Source organism: Callithrix jacchus, chromosome 14 (assembly GCF_049354715.1).
Source record: "Callithrix jacchus isolate 240 chromosome 14, calJac240_pri, whole genome shotgun sequence".
In the NCBI taxonomy this organism is placed as follows: domain Eukaryota; kingdom Metazoa; phylum Chordata; class Mammalia; order Primates; family Cebidae; genus Callithrix; species Callithrix jacchus.
In genome coordinates, this window is record NC_133515.1 from 5,778,310 (window position 1) to 5,791,600 (window position 13,291).

Sequence of the window (13,291 nt, forward strand, 5' to 3'; positions counted from 1 at the left end):
TCTCTTCTCCTAGTTTTTGAGGTTTTTTTGATCTTGCTCCTCTAGCTCTTTCAATTCTGATGATAGAGTGTCAATTTTAGATCTTTCCTTGCTTCTCATATGGGCCTTTATTGTCATAAATTTTTCTCTAGACATGGCTTTAAATGTGTCCTAGAGATTCTGGTACATTGTGTCTTCGTTCTCATTGGTTTTGAAGAACATCTTTATGTCTACTTTCATTTCATTGTTTATCCAGTCAACATTCAAGAGCCAGTTGTTCAGTTTCCATGAAGCTGTGTGGTTCTGAGTTAGTTTCTGAATTCTGACTTCTAATTTGATTGCACTGTGGTCTGAGAGACTGTTTATGATTTCCGTTCTTTTGCATTTTCTGAGGAGTGATTTACTTCCAATTATGTGGTCAATTTTAGAGTAGGTGTGATGTGGTGCTGAGAATAATGTATATTCTGTGGATTTCTGGGTCAGAGTTCTGTAAATGTCTATTCAGTTTGCCTGGTACAGGTCTGAGTTCAAGTCCTAGATATCCTTGTTAATTTTCTGTCTCATTGATCTGTCTAATATTGAAGTGGAGTGTTAAAAGTCTCCCACTATTTTTGTGTGGGAGTCTAAGTCTCTTTGTAGGTCATTAAGAACTTGCTTTATGTATCTGGGTGCTCCTGTATTGGGTGCATATATATTTAGGATCATTAGCTCTTCTTGTTTCATTGATCCTTTTACCATTATGTAATGCCCTTCATTGTCTCTTTTGATCTTTGTTGGTTTAGAGTCTCTTTTATCAGAGAGGGGATTGCAACTCCTGCTTTTCTTCTCTCTCTCTATTTGCTTGGTAGATCTGCCTCCATCTCTTTATTTTGAGCCTATATGTATCCTTGCATGTGAGATTGGTTTCCTGGATACAGCACACCAGTGGGTTTTGAATTTTTATCCAATTTGCCAGTCTATGTCTTTCAATTCTGGCATTTAGTCCATTTACATTTAAGGTTAACATTATTATGTGTGAATTTGAGCCTACCATTTTTATACTAGCTGGTTGTTTTGCTTATTAATTGACACAGTTTCTTCATTTTGTTGATGCTCTTTACCATTTGGTATGTTTTTGGAGTGGCTGGTACTGGTTGTTCCTTTCTGTGTTTAGTGCTTCTTTCAGGAGCTCCTGTAAAGCAGGCCTGGTGGTGATAAAATCTCTGAGCAATTGCTTGTTCATAAAGGTTTTTATTTCTCCTTCGCTTATGAAGCTTAGTTTGGCTGGATATAAAATTGTAGGTTGAAAGTTCTTTTCTTTAAGGATGTTAAATATTGGCCCCCACTCTCTTCTGGCATGTAGGGTTTCTGCTGAGAGATCTGCTGTGAGTCTGATGAACTTCCCTCTGTGGGTAACCTAACCTTTCTCTCTGACTGCCCTTAGCATTTTTTCCTTCCTTTCAACCCTGGTGAATCTGATGATTATGTGCCTTGGGGTTACTCTTCTTGAGGAATATCTTTGTGGTGTTCTCTGTATTTCTTGGACTTGAATGTTGGCCTGCCTTGCTAGGTTGGGGAAGTTCTCCTGGATAATATCCTGAAGAGTGTTTTCCAGCTTGGATTCATTCTCTCTGTCACATTCAGGTATGCCTATCAAACGTAGATTAGGCCTTTTCACATATTCCATATTTCTTGGAGGCTTTGTTCATTTCTTTTTACTTTTTTCTCTAATGTTGCCTTCTCATTTTATTTCATTGAGTTGATCTTCAATTTCTGATATCCTTTCTTCTCCTTGGTTGATTTGGCTATTGAAACTTGTGTATGCCTGCCCAAAGTAATTTACAGATTCAATGCTATCCCCATCAAGATACCAATGACCTTCTTCATAGAACTGGAAAAAACCACCTTAAACTTCATATGGAACCAAAGGAGAACCTGCAAGGCCAAGTCAATTCTAAGCAAAAAGAACAAAGCGGAAGGCATCACACTACCTGACTTCAAACTATACTACAAGGCTACAGTAATCAAAACAGCATGGTACTGGTACCAAAACAGAGATATAGACCAATGGAACAGAACAGTGGACTCAGAGGCACAAAACATTCCTACAACCACCTGATCTTTGACAAACCTGACAAAAACAAGCAATGGGGAAAGGATTCCCTGTTTAATAAATGGTGTTGGGAAAACTGGCTAGCCATGTGCAGAAAGCAGAAACTGGACCCCTTCCTGACACCGTACACTAAAATTAACGCCGGATGGATTAAAGACTTACACATAAGACCTAACACCATAAAAACCCTAGAAGAAAATCTAGGGAAAACCATTCAGGACATAGGCATAGGCAAGGACTTTATGACCAAAACACCAAAAGCATTGGCCACAAAAGCCAAAATAGCAAAATAGGACCTAATCAAACTCCAAAGCTTCTGCACAGCAAAAAAAAAAAAAAAAAAAAAAAAAACAGTCATTAGAGTGAATCAGCAACCAACAGAATGGGAAAATTTTTTTGGAGTCTACCCATCTGACAAAAGGCTGATATCCAGAATGTACAAAGAACTAAAACAGATGTACAAGAAAAAACAAGCCCATTCAAAAGTGGGTGAAAGATATGAACGGATGCTTTACAAAAGAAGACGTACATGAGGCCAACAAACATATGAAAAAATGCTCATCATTACTGGTCATTAGAGAAATGCAAATCAAAACTACATTGAGATACTATCTCACACCATTTAGAATGGTGATCATTAAAAAATCTGGAGACAACAGATGCTGGAGAGCATGTGGAGAAATAGGAACACTTTTACACTGTTGATGGGAGAGTAAATTAGTTCAACCATTGTGGAAGACAGTGTGGCGACTCCTCAAGGTTCTAGAAATAGAAATTCCACTTGACCCAGCAATCCCACTACTGGGTATATATCCAAAGGATTATATATTGTTCTATTATAAGTACACATGCACACGTATGTTCATTTCAGCACTGTTTACAATAGCAATGACCTGCAACCAACCCAAATGCCCATCGATGATAGACTGGACAGGGACAATGTGTCACATATACACTATGAAATATTATGCAGCAATCAAAACCGATGAGTTTGTGTCCTTTGTAGGGACATGGATGAACCTGGAAACTATCATTCTCAGCAAACTGACACAAGAACAGAAAATCAAACACCACATATTCTCACTCATAGGTGGGTGCTGAACAATGAGAACACATGGACACAGGGAGGAGCATCACACACTGGGGTCTGTCAGGGGGAAATAGGGGAGGGACAGCAGGGGGTGGGGAGTTGGGGAGAGATAGCATGGGGAGAAATGCCAGATATAGGTGATGGGGAGGAAGGCAGCAAATTACACTGCCATGTGTGTACCTATGCAACTATCTTGCATGTTTTTCACATGTACCCCAAACCTAAAATGCAATTTAAAAAATACAAAAATTAGCCAGGCATTACAGGTGGTGGGCACCTGTAATCCCAGCTACTCAGGAGGCTGAGGCAGGAGAATCACTTGAACCTGGGAGGCAGAGGTTGCAATGAGCTGAGATTGTGCCATTGCACTCCAGCCTAGGTGAAGAGCAAGACTCCATCTCAAAAAACCACTCTTTGTGAGAGAAATTTGTAATGAAAATCTCCATTTGCAAGGGCACCTTCCTCTTTGCATCTAAACCACAAGAAACCCAGGAATCTCCTGGTCTGTGGGCAGTAAAAATTCATTTGGAAATGTGGTGATCACTCACCCTCTGTGTTTTCACTGGGAACTGCAATCCAGAGCTGTTCCTATTTGGCCATCTTGAATCCTCTCTCCAATATTTCTTCTTTTCTAATGCAGAATCTAATACTTTAATTCATTCAGTGTTATAAATGTCCCTATAATCACTGCTTTTGCTACATCCCACATATTTTGATTAGCTATCTTTTCATTTTTGTTAGTCCAAAATCTTGTTTAATTTCCCTAGGTTTCTTCTTTGGCCCAGATATTATTTAAAAGAGTATTGTTCAATCTCCATGTATTTCGATGGTGTCCAGCTGTCTTTCTTTTATTGATTTGTAGTTTAATTCTGTTGCGGTCTGTTGTAGACCATATGTTAAGTATATTCTTTACATTTGTTAAGGTGTATTTAATGGCCCAAAATGTGATATCTTGGTTCATGTTCCATGCCAGCTTGAGAAGAATGTGTAATTTTCTGTTATTGGATGAAGTAGTCTGTAGATGTCCTTTATATCTGGTTGATTGATGGTGTTCGGTTGATTGATGGTGATCGACTATGTTCTAACTGATTTTCTGCCTGCTCAGTCTGCCAATTTCCGATCAATGAGTGTTGACGTCTTCAACTTTAGCAGTGGATTCATCTGTTTCTCCTTGAAGTTCCATCAGTTCTCCCCTGACATTTTTTTTTTGAGATGGAGTTTCACTCTTGTTACCCAGGCTGGAGTGCAATGGCACGATCTCCGCTCACTGCCATCTCCGCCTCCTGGGTTCAGGCAATTCTCCTGGCTCAGCCTCCAGAGTAGCTGGGATTACAGGCATGCGCCACCGTGCCCAGCTGATTTTGTGTATTTTTAGTAGAGATGGGGTTTCACCATGTTGACCAGATGGTCTCGATCTCTTGACCTTATGATCCACCCGCCTCGGCCTCCCAAAGTGCTGGGATTACAGGCGTGAGCTACCGCGCCCGGCCTCCCTGACATATTTCTATGCTGTTTTTAGGTGCATACAGACATTTAGGATTGTTATGTCTTGTTGGAGAATTGACTCCTTTTTCCTTATGTAATGTTCCTTTTTATCTCTGTTAACTTTTCTTGCTCTTCAAGTCTGCTCCGTCTGAAATTAATGTAGATATTCTGGGGGGGGGGTTGATAAGTGTTAATATGGTATATCTTTCTCCATCCCTTTAATTTTAATCTAGATGCATGCTTATATTTAGAATAGGTTTTTCGCAGACTGCATATAGTTGGGTCTGATTTTTTTTTTAATCTACTCTGACAATCTCTTTTATTTCTTTCTTCACACTTTTTATTTTAGGTTCAAAGAGTACATGTGAAGGTTTATTATTACATGGGTAAATTACATGTCATGGAAGTTTGGTGTACTGGCCATTTTGTCACACAGGTAATAAACAGAGTACCCAATAGGTAGTTTTTCAATCCTCACCCTCCTCCCAACCTCCACCCTTAAGGAGGCCCCAGATGTCTGTTGTTCCCTTCTATGCGTCCATGTGTACTCAGTATTTAGCTCCCACTTATAAGTGAGAACATGCAATATTTGGTTTTCTGTTCCTGTGTTAATTTGCTTAGGATGATGGCCTCCAGCCCTATCCATATTGCTGCAAAAGACATTGATTGCATTCCTTTTATGGCTCTGTGGTATCCCATAGTATATATGTACCACATTTTTAATCCAATCTGTCATTGATGGGCACCTAGGTTGATTCCATGTCTTTGCTATTGTGAATAGTGCTGCGATGAACATATGCCTGCATGTGTCTTTATGGAAAAATGGTTTATATCCCTTTGGGTATACACTCAGTAATTGGATTGCTGGGTTGAATGGTAGTTCTGTTTTAAGTTCTTTGATAAATCTCCAGACTGCTTTTCACAGTGGCTCAACTATTTTATGTTCTGACCAGCAGTGTACAAGCATTCTCTTTTCTCTGCAGCCTCTTCAGCATTTGTTATTTTTTGATTTTTAATAATAGCCATTCTGACTGGTGTGAGATGGTACCTCATTGTGGTTTCGATTTGCATTTCTCTAATGATTATTGATTTTGAGTATTTTTTCCTACGTTTGTTGCCTGTGCATATGTCTTCTGATGAGGGACTGTTCATGTCCTTTCCCCATTTTTAATGGTGTTATTTTTTGCTTGTTAAGTTCCTTATAGATTCTAGATATTAGACTTTTGTTAGATGCATAGTTTGTAAACATTCTCTTTCATTCTATAATAGGTTGTGTGTTTACCCTGTTGATAGTTTTCTGCCTCGCAGAATCTTGTCTTAGTTGTTATATTTAGACCATTGGCATTCAAAATGATTACTGACATAGTTAGATTAATATCTACCATATCTGTTTCTATTTTTCTATTTGTTGTCTTGTTATTTGTTCATCTATTTTGTCTTCCCCTCTTTTTCTGCCTTTTGTGATTTTGAGTATTTTCTATGACCAAAAGAGAAATAGCATATTTCTGCTATGGTCTATGTTCCCCCAAAATTCCTATGTTGAAATTTAATCACCAACGTAAGAAGTGAGGCCCTTAGGAGGTAATTAAGTCATGAGGGTGGGGCCCTCATTAATGGATTAATGCTTTAATAAAATAGATGAGAGGGGGCTATTCATCTTTTCCACCACAGAAGGACATAGCAAGAAGGTACATCCTGGAAGCCAAGAGTGAGCACTTATCAGACACCAAATCTGCTATTATCTTGATCTTGGACTTCCTAGCCTCTGGAACTATGAAAAATAAAGTTCTATTATTTATAAATAATGCAGTCTAAGGTATTTTGTTATAGCAGCCCAAGCGGACTAAAACAACTTCCTTTTAAAAAAAAAAAAATTTAATTCTTATTTTTTCATTTGTTTTAGTGTTTTCTCTAGATTTGCAATATACATCTACAATGAATACAAATCCATTTTTCAAACACTATATACTATTTCGTGGTAGTATATAGTTGGTATATTGTGCCAAGTAACTTATAACAACAAAATAATCCCAATTCCTGCCTCCTGTCTCTTATATCACTGCTGTTATTCATTTTACTTATACATAAGCATACTTAAGTATATATGTTTATGTTTATGTGGATATATATATACGTGTGAACAAACGATTGAATATATTGTTGCTATTATTTTTAACAAACTGTTATCTGTTAGATCAATTCAGAATAATAAAAATAAAAGTTTCTATTTTATCTTCACTCATTCCTTCTTCAGTCCTCTCTTTCTTTATATAGATCCAAGTTTCTGACTTGCATGCTCTCTGAAGAACTTCTTTCAATATTTCTTACAAGGTCCGTGCAATGACAATAAATTCCCTCAAGTTTGTTTGTCTGAGAAGTCTGTATTTCTTCTTCGCTTTTGAGGAATTATTTTACAGGGTACAGAATTCTAGGTTATTTTTTTCTCTCAAGATGTTAAATATTTCACTTCATACTCTTCTTGTTTGCATGGTTTCTGAGGAGAAGGCAGATGTTATTCTTATCTTTGCTCCCCTATAGATAAGCTGGTTTTTCCCCTGGCTTCTTTCAACATATTTTTAGGGGGTTGTTTTATTTGTTTTGAGACAGAGTCTCACCCTGTAACTAGGCTGCAGTGCAGTGGTGCAATCTCAGCTCACTGCAACCTTCACCTCCTGGGTATAAGCGATTCTCCTGCCTCAGCCTCCCAAGTAGCTGGGATTACAGGCACCCACCATTACACCCAGCTAATTTTTGTATTTTTTGTAGTGATGTTTTGCCAAGTTGGCCAGGCTGGTCTCAAACTCCTGACCTCAAGTGATCCACCCACCTTGGTCTCTGATCAACCTGCCTTGGTCTCCAGTTGTTTTATTTATCTTTGATTTTCTAGTTTGAATATGCTATGCCTGGGTGGAGTTTTTTTGGCATTTATTCTGCTTTGTATTCACTGAGCTTCCTGGATCTATGGTTTGGTGCCTGGTATTAATTTGGTGAAAATCTCTGTCATTATTTTTGTTTGTTTGTTTGTTGATTTAAAAGACAGTGTCTTGCTATGTTGCTTAGGCTGGAGTGCAGCGGCCTTACACAGGTGTGATCAGCATGGGAGTTTTGACCTGCCCCGTTTCTGTCCTGGGCCAATTCACCCCTCCCTAGGAAACCTGCTGGTGCCACATTCCCCAGAGGTCACCATACTGATGCCAAACTTAATGCAGACAACCAGTCAGCATAGTGCACTGCAGCCCAGATCTCCTGGACAGACTCGAGCAATCATCCTGCCTCAGCCTCCAAGTAGGTGGGACTGCAGGTGTGTGCCATCACATCTGACTATTTATATTTTTTGAGACAGGGTCTCACTCTGTCACCCAGGCTGGAGTGCAGTGCTGCAATCATGGCTCACTGCAGCCTTGACCTCCCAGGCTTATGTGCTTCTCCCATCTCAGCCCACTGAGTAGATGGGACCAGAGGTGTGTATCATGCCTGGCTAAATTTTTAAATTTTTTTGTAGAGATGTGGTCTCCCTACATTGCCCAGGCTATTATCATTTTAAACATTTTTTCTCTTTCTCTTCTCTTCTCTCTCTTGCATTTCCATTATGTGTTTGTTTGTTTGTTTGTTTGTTTGTTTTTGGTAGTTGTCACACAGTTCTTGAATAGTCTGTTTCACTTTTTCCTGTCTCTCTGTCCTTTGTTTTTCTGTCCTGGAAGTTTCTATTGATATATCCTCAAGCTTAGCGATTCCTTCTTCAACCATGTCCTGTATACTCATGGGCCTTTCAAAGGCATTTTTCATCACTGTAACAGTGTTTAAGATCTCTAGCCTTTCTTCTTATTTTTTTCTTAGGATTTCCATCTCTCTGTGTAACAGGTTCTTGCATGCTGTCTACCTTATTCGTTAGCACCTTTAGCATTTTAATTGTAGTTATTTTAAATTTCCAGTCTGATAAGTCTGACATTCCTGTCATATCTGAGTCTGGGTCTAATGCTTGCTCTTTTCTTCAAACTTTGTGTTTTGCTTTTTAGTATGACTTGTAACTTTTTTCTTGATATCAGACATGATGTCCTGGGTAAGATGAACTGCAGTTAGTAGGCCCTTTAGTAATGTCATATGTAGTAAGGTGACAGACAGCAGGAGAGTGTTCACAGTCCCATGATTAGGTCTCAGTCTTTTGATGATTCTATGTCTCTGAAATGTTAACTTCACGAATGCTTTTTGGTTGTGTCCCCTTGGATGAAACAGGACAGCTAGAACCCTGTATACACCTAAAAAACATAAACAAATATAGAACTTTAGCCAATGTACGCATGTTGAAATATTTGAGGGGGGCAGGGAAAGTATACTGATGTCTATAACTTACTTTGAAAGTCATCAAAAGACAAGGACAGATAGGTAGGATAGAGAGATAGACTTGTGATAAAGCAACTATAGTAAAATGTAAACTGTGGGGTCTAGGTGGTGGGTAAACAGGTTTTCACTGTATTTTTTTCAACTTTTTTGTATGTTTGAAAGTTTCCTAACACAATGTTCCAAAAATTAGCCCAACAGCTGGGGAGACAGGTCAGAGTCATCAGGATGAAATATAATGCCACTGAAGGGCAAGTGGTCTCTTCAAGTGTAGATGATCTTTTGCTTAGGCAAGAAATGAGAAAGTCATTTTTCTACCAGCTATTCGTGTACACAAGGAATGGGTTGCACTCAAGGTAATTACGATGTGCTTCTGTAAGGGATGTTGAATTCACAGATGTATCTATAATCTCTGGACAAGGAATTGAGCATGCTATCTTACTCCAGACCATTCACATCCTCTTAAGATGAAATATCCCACTTTCTAAGAGATGTTGGCAAATGAGTCATATCAGACAGGATGGGCTGAGTTTTGCTGCAACAACAAAAGACTCCCAGACCTCAGGGTCATCTCTCTCATGTTTCACATCTAATGTGAGTCGGCTGTGGCTCAATCCATGTCATTTTTACTCTGGGACCCAAGCTGACAGAGTGGTTTTTTGTTTAGAGCATTCCATCTAGTAGCAGAGGGAAAAGACACGTGGCAAACACAGGCTGGCTCTAACAGGAGACTTATAAGGGGCATATGGTGCTCCTACCCAAATAGCATCGGCCAAAAACAAGTCTCATGGCCAGGCCTTGGTTCAGCTAGGTGCGGACACCCCATCCTCCAGCAGGAAGAGGCTCACCTGATGATGACCAACAGTGATTGGATCTACCCCAAGGACATCATGAGAATAATGTGAAGTCTGAGAAAGGTGAGGGAACTAGGGGAGAGGAGGCAGAGGAATGACATGCTGGTTTTATTCAAACATTTTAGAAAATGCAGGACAAAATGTGCTCTGCACAGCTCCAGGGCAAAGCTGAGGACATTTCTACCAGCTAGGAGTCACAGGAAGCACATTCTGACAGGAAGGACTACCCAGCAAAAGGGAGCACCAAGGGCACATTGGTACCTGGGCCGTTCCATTCACCCCGCACAGTACCAACACTTGAAGACTGTGTTGCCTTCCATTCTCCCCCTCCTCATAAAGTACTGGGCCCAGCCACTGACACAGGAGTGAGCTCCCTGTCCCTGAAAAAATGTGAGCAGAGCCTGGGTGCTCGTGGACAGAGGGCTGTGGATGGAGCCCCTTTATCGCAGGAGGAGGCCAGACCAGAGCAAGCCAGAGGAGGATGTGGCTAGTCCAGGATACACATAGGGCAGAGCACCTGGCAGGGATCCTGAGTTCCTTCTTGCCAACATGTGCCCCTCTCAAGCTAGCAGGAAAAAGAAATCACAGAAAGAGGTTGCTAAGATCTAGGGAAAGAACGAATCTTCTATCCATGAAACTGTGAAGAAGGAAAAAGAAATTTGTGCCGGTTTTGCTGTTGCATCTCAACTGCAAAAGTTATGGCTACAGTGCGTGAGAAGAGCTTGGTTAGGGTGGAAAAGGCATTAGATTTGTGGGTGGAACAGATGAACAGAAATATATTCTGATTATCTGCAACCATATAGCACCAGATTAACTTCATCTTAATTAAATTAAATTTGATCACTGGTATGTATAGGAAAAGACATGACATATGCAGAGTTCGGTACTGTCTGCAGTCTCAGGCATCCGCTAAGGGTCTTTGAAGGTGTCCCCCAAGGATACTCTATACAAATGAAATAATCCCATATATACTCATTTTTAATCTACCTTTTTCTACTCCAAATAACTATCGTGATATATATCCATGTTGCATCAACAATTTGTCCCTTTTTATTGCCGAAGTAATATTCTCTAGTGTGGATAAACACAGATTGTTCACACATTCACCTGTTAATGGAAAACAGGATGGTTTCCAGTTTGGAGATTTTACAAAAAGTCTGCTGTGAATATTTATGTATAAATGTTTGCATGAGCATATTTTTTCAATTCTCAGGTAAAAAACATAAATCTGGATTTCATAAGGAGAGAATTTATTCTAAAGGATTGTTGTGGGGGGTGTGGAGGGGACTATTGCAATAGGGAAACGTTGCAGCATGCCTACTCTCGGGCTCCCCATATGATCAGCAAGTGTCTCAGAAGTTAGGCAAGTGCCTAATCTTGTATAGGGAGGAATAAACTTGGCTAGAAATAACTATTATGGAAAAGTGGGCTGAGCAGGAGTGTCACAATCCAGCAGGTCTTACCCTGAGGACAGCCTGTTGTCACGAGGGACTCCCAGGAGGGCTGTGGGTTGCCACAAGCTGCTGGTGGGCCAAAGCTCAGGGGCCTGGAGGACAGAATCTGAACCAAAGTTTGGTTACAGGCAGTGTGTTCTTATTGATGCATGGGGACAAGCAGTCCAGCTAATCATTTATGACGCCAAGAATGGGAATTTAGAGGGTCTGCGTCTGGCCGGGTCATGGATGAACAAGGGAGCATCTGGGAGTCTTATCCAAGTTATATGGAAAGTCACTGGTTCTTTCCAGTAGGGTGTTTTCTGGAACCAAAGAGTGGCGGGATTCCTTAACCTTCACTATTTCTAGGAGCAAAAGGCAAAGGTAAAATTCAATACTGTCAATCGTCACAAGTGAAATGGCTAGATCCTATGCTAGGTGTATGTTCAACTCTCTTCACACACTGCCAAATGGTTTTCAATCGTGGTGGTAACTATTTTATGATCCCATCAGCAGTATACAAGAAGTCCCAGGTCCTCCACACTCTTGCCAATATTTGGTATAATCAGTCTTCTTTGCCCATTCTAGTAGGTGTGAGATGGTGTCACATTGTGCTTGTAATTTGCATATCCTTAATGATTAATGATGTTGAGCATCTTTTCATGTCTTAATTTTCTATCTGTATATCTTTTCGGTGAAGTGTCTGTTCAAATATTTTGTCCATTTAAAAAACTGAATTGTTTGATTTTATCAATGGACTTTTAAGTGTTCTTTCTGTATTCTGAATACAAGTCTTTTATCAAATATATGCTTTGCAGATATTTTCTTCCAGGCTGTAACTTACCTCTTCAGAAAGTCTTTGGGAGCTATGGCTTAGTGACACGCTTTTGCCAGGTTCTCCTCAGCGCATCCCCCTGGTCACAGCCACCCCCACAGGTTCCATTTCTGTATCTGTGGTGACCTCCTTCTGCAAGTCAGGCTGAAGTCCCAAGCTCCTGACCCATGTCTCCAAGTGCCCACCATGCAATGCCCTTTGGATGCCCCATGCAAAACACAGCTCACCATCCTCTCCCCAGACCTGCTGCTCTTCCAGAAGCCCTGTCTCCATGAATGGCCGTGCACCTACCCGGCTAGAGAACCCCAGGAGTCGGCCTTGGACGTCCTTCCCACTTCCACCTCCTGTCATCCAGAGCTGTCAGTTCTTCCTCCTGAACATCTCTGGACACTCACCTTCTCCCCCACACACCGCCATTATTCTCACCTGCACCACTCACCCAGACACCCTTCCTTCCTTACAGGGGTGGCCAGGGAAAAACTTCTCAAATACAAGTCGGGCACTCAAATACATGCGGTAAGGACCTTCCAGCGGTCTCCTGTGCACTTAAACAAGATCCAGACTCCATCGTGGGCCAAGTAAACCCCTTGATGATCTGGTCCTTGAGTAATGTGGGGGCCTCTGGCCCAGAGCCCCTCACACTCTTCAAGCCCACAGCTCAAGAGCTAGCTGTAGCTGTCTGTGGAGTTCAGCCGCTGCTCCCTGCGTGCCTGCCCTCTGCCGGGGATGGAGCCTCGTTTCCTCTCTTCCCCACCTGCGCCCAGCAGTGCAGGTGAAGGCCGGGCTGCTGAGAGAGGCTGGGAAACGCTGGGCTTTGGGGTCAGGAATGCCAGCGCCACTACTCACTGCCTGTGTCGCCCTGGGAAAACAGCTCTGGCCCCAAGTTCCCCGTAAGAAAAACAGGGGCAGTGATCTGTCCCCTCCTCAACGACCTATGTCACAATCGGAAGCCACAAATCTCTACCAGCCAGCACGCTGCCTTGGTCTCCTCCACCACTTTCCCCAGCAATGAGAACGGCGCCAGGCCCAGAACGGGGCCGACACTGGGTGAGGCCAGCAAGGCGTTTAGGGAAAAACTTTCGGGCAGCGCCCACTCTCGGGCTCGAGCCAGAGCAGGGTAGCGAGCGACTTCGGAGAATATGCCGGTCGCCGGGCTACGTCAGGAGCCTAAGAACCACCAGTAAA

The 13,291-nt window shown here is 41.4% G+C and overlaps 1 long non-coding RNA gene across 1 annotated transcript; it reads right to left on the reverse strand.

Annotated features, from left to right (window-relative positions):
• Positions 1 to 4,924: 4,924 nt before the first annotated feature.
• LOC128929551 (uncharacterized) lies at positions 4,925 to 13,262 on the reverse strand. The gene is made up of 2 exons (XR_013526284.1): positions 12,116 to 13,262; positions 4,925 to 8,902 (listed from the first exon to the last, which is right to left on the reverse strand). It is a non-coding gene; the product is annotated as an uncharacterized LOC128929551 (long non-coding RNA).
• Positions 13,263 to 13,291: the final 29 nt, after the last annotated feature.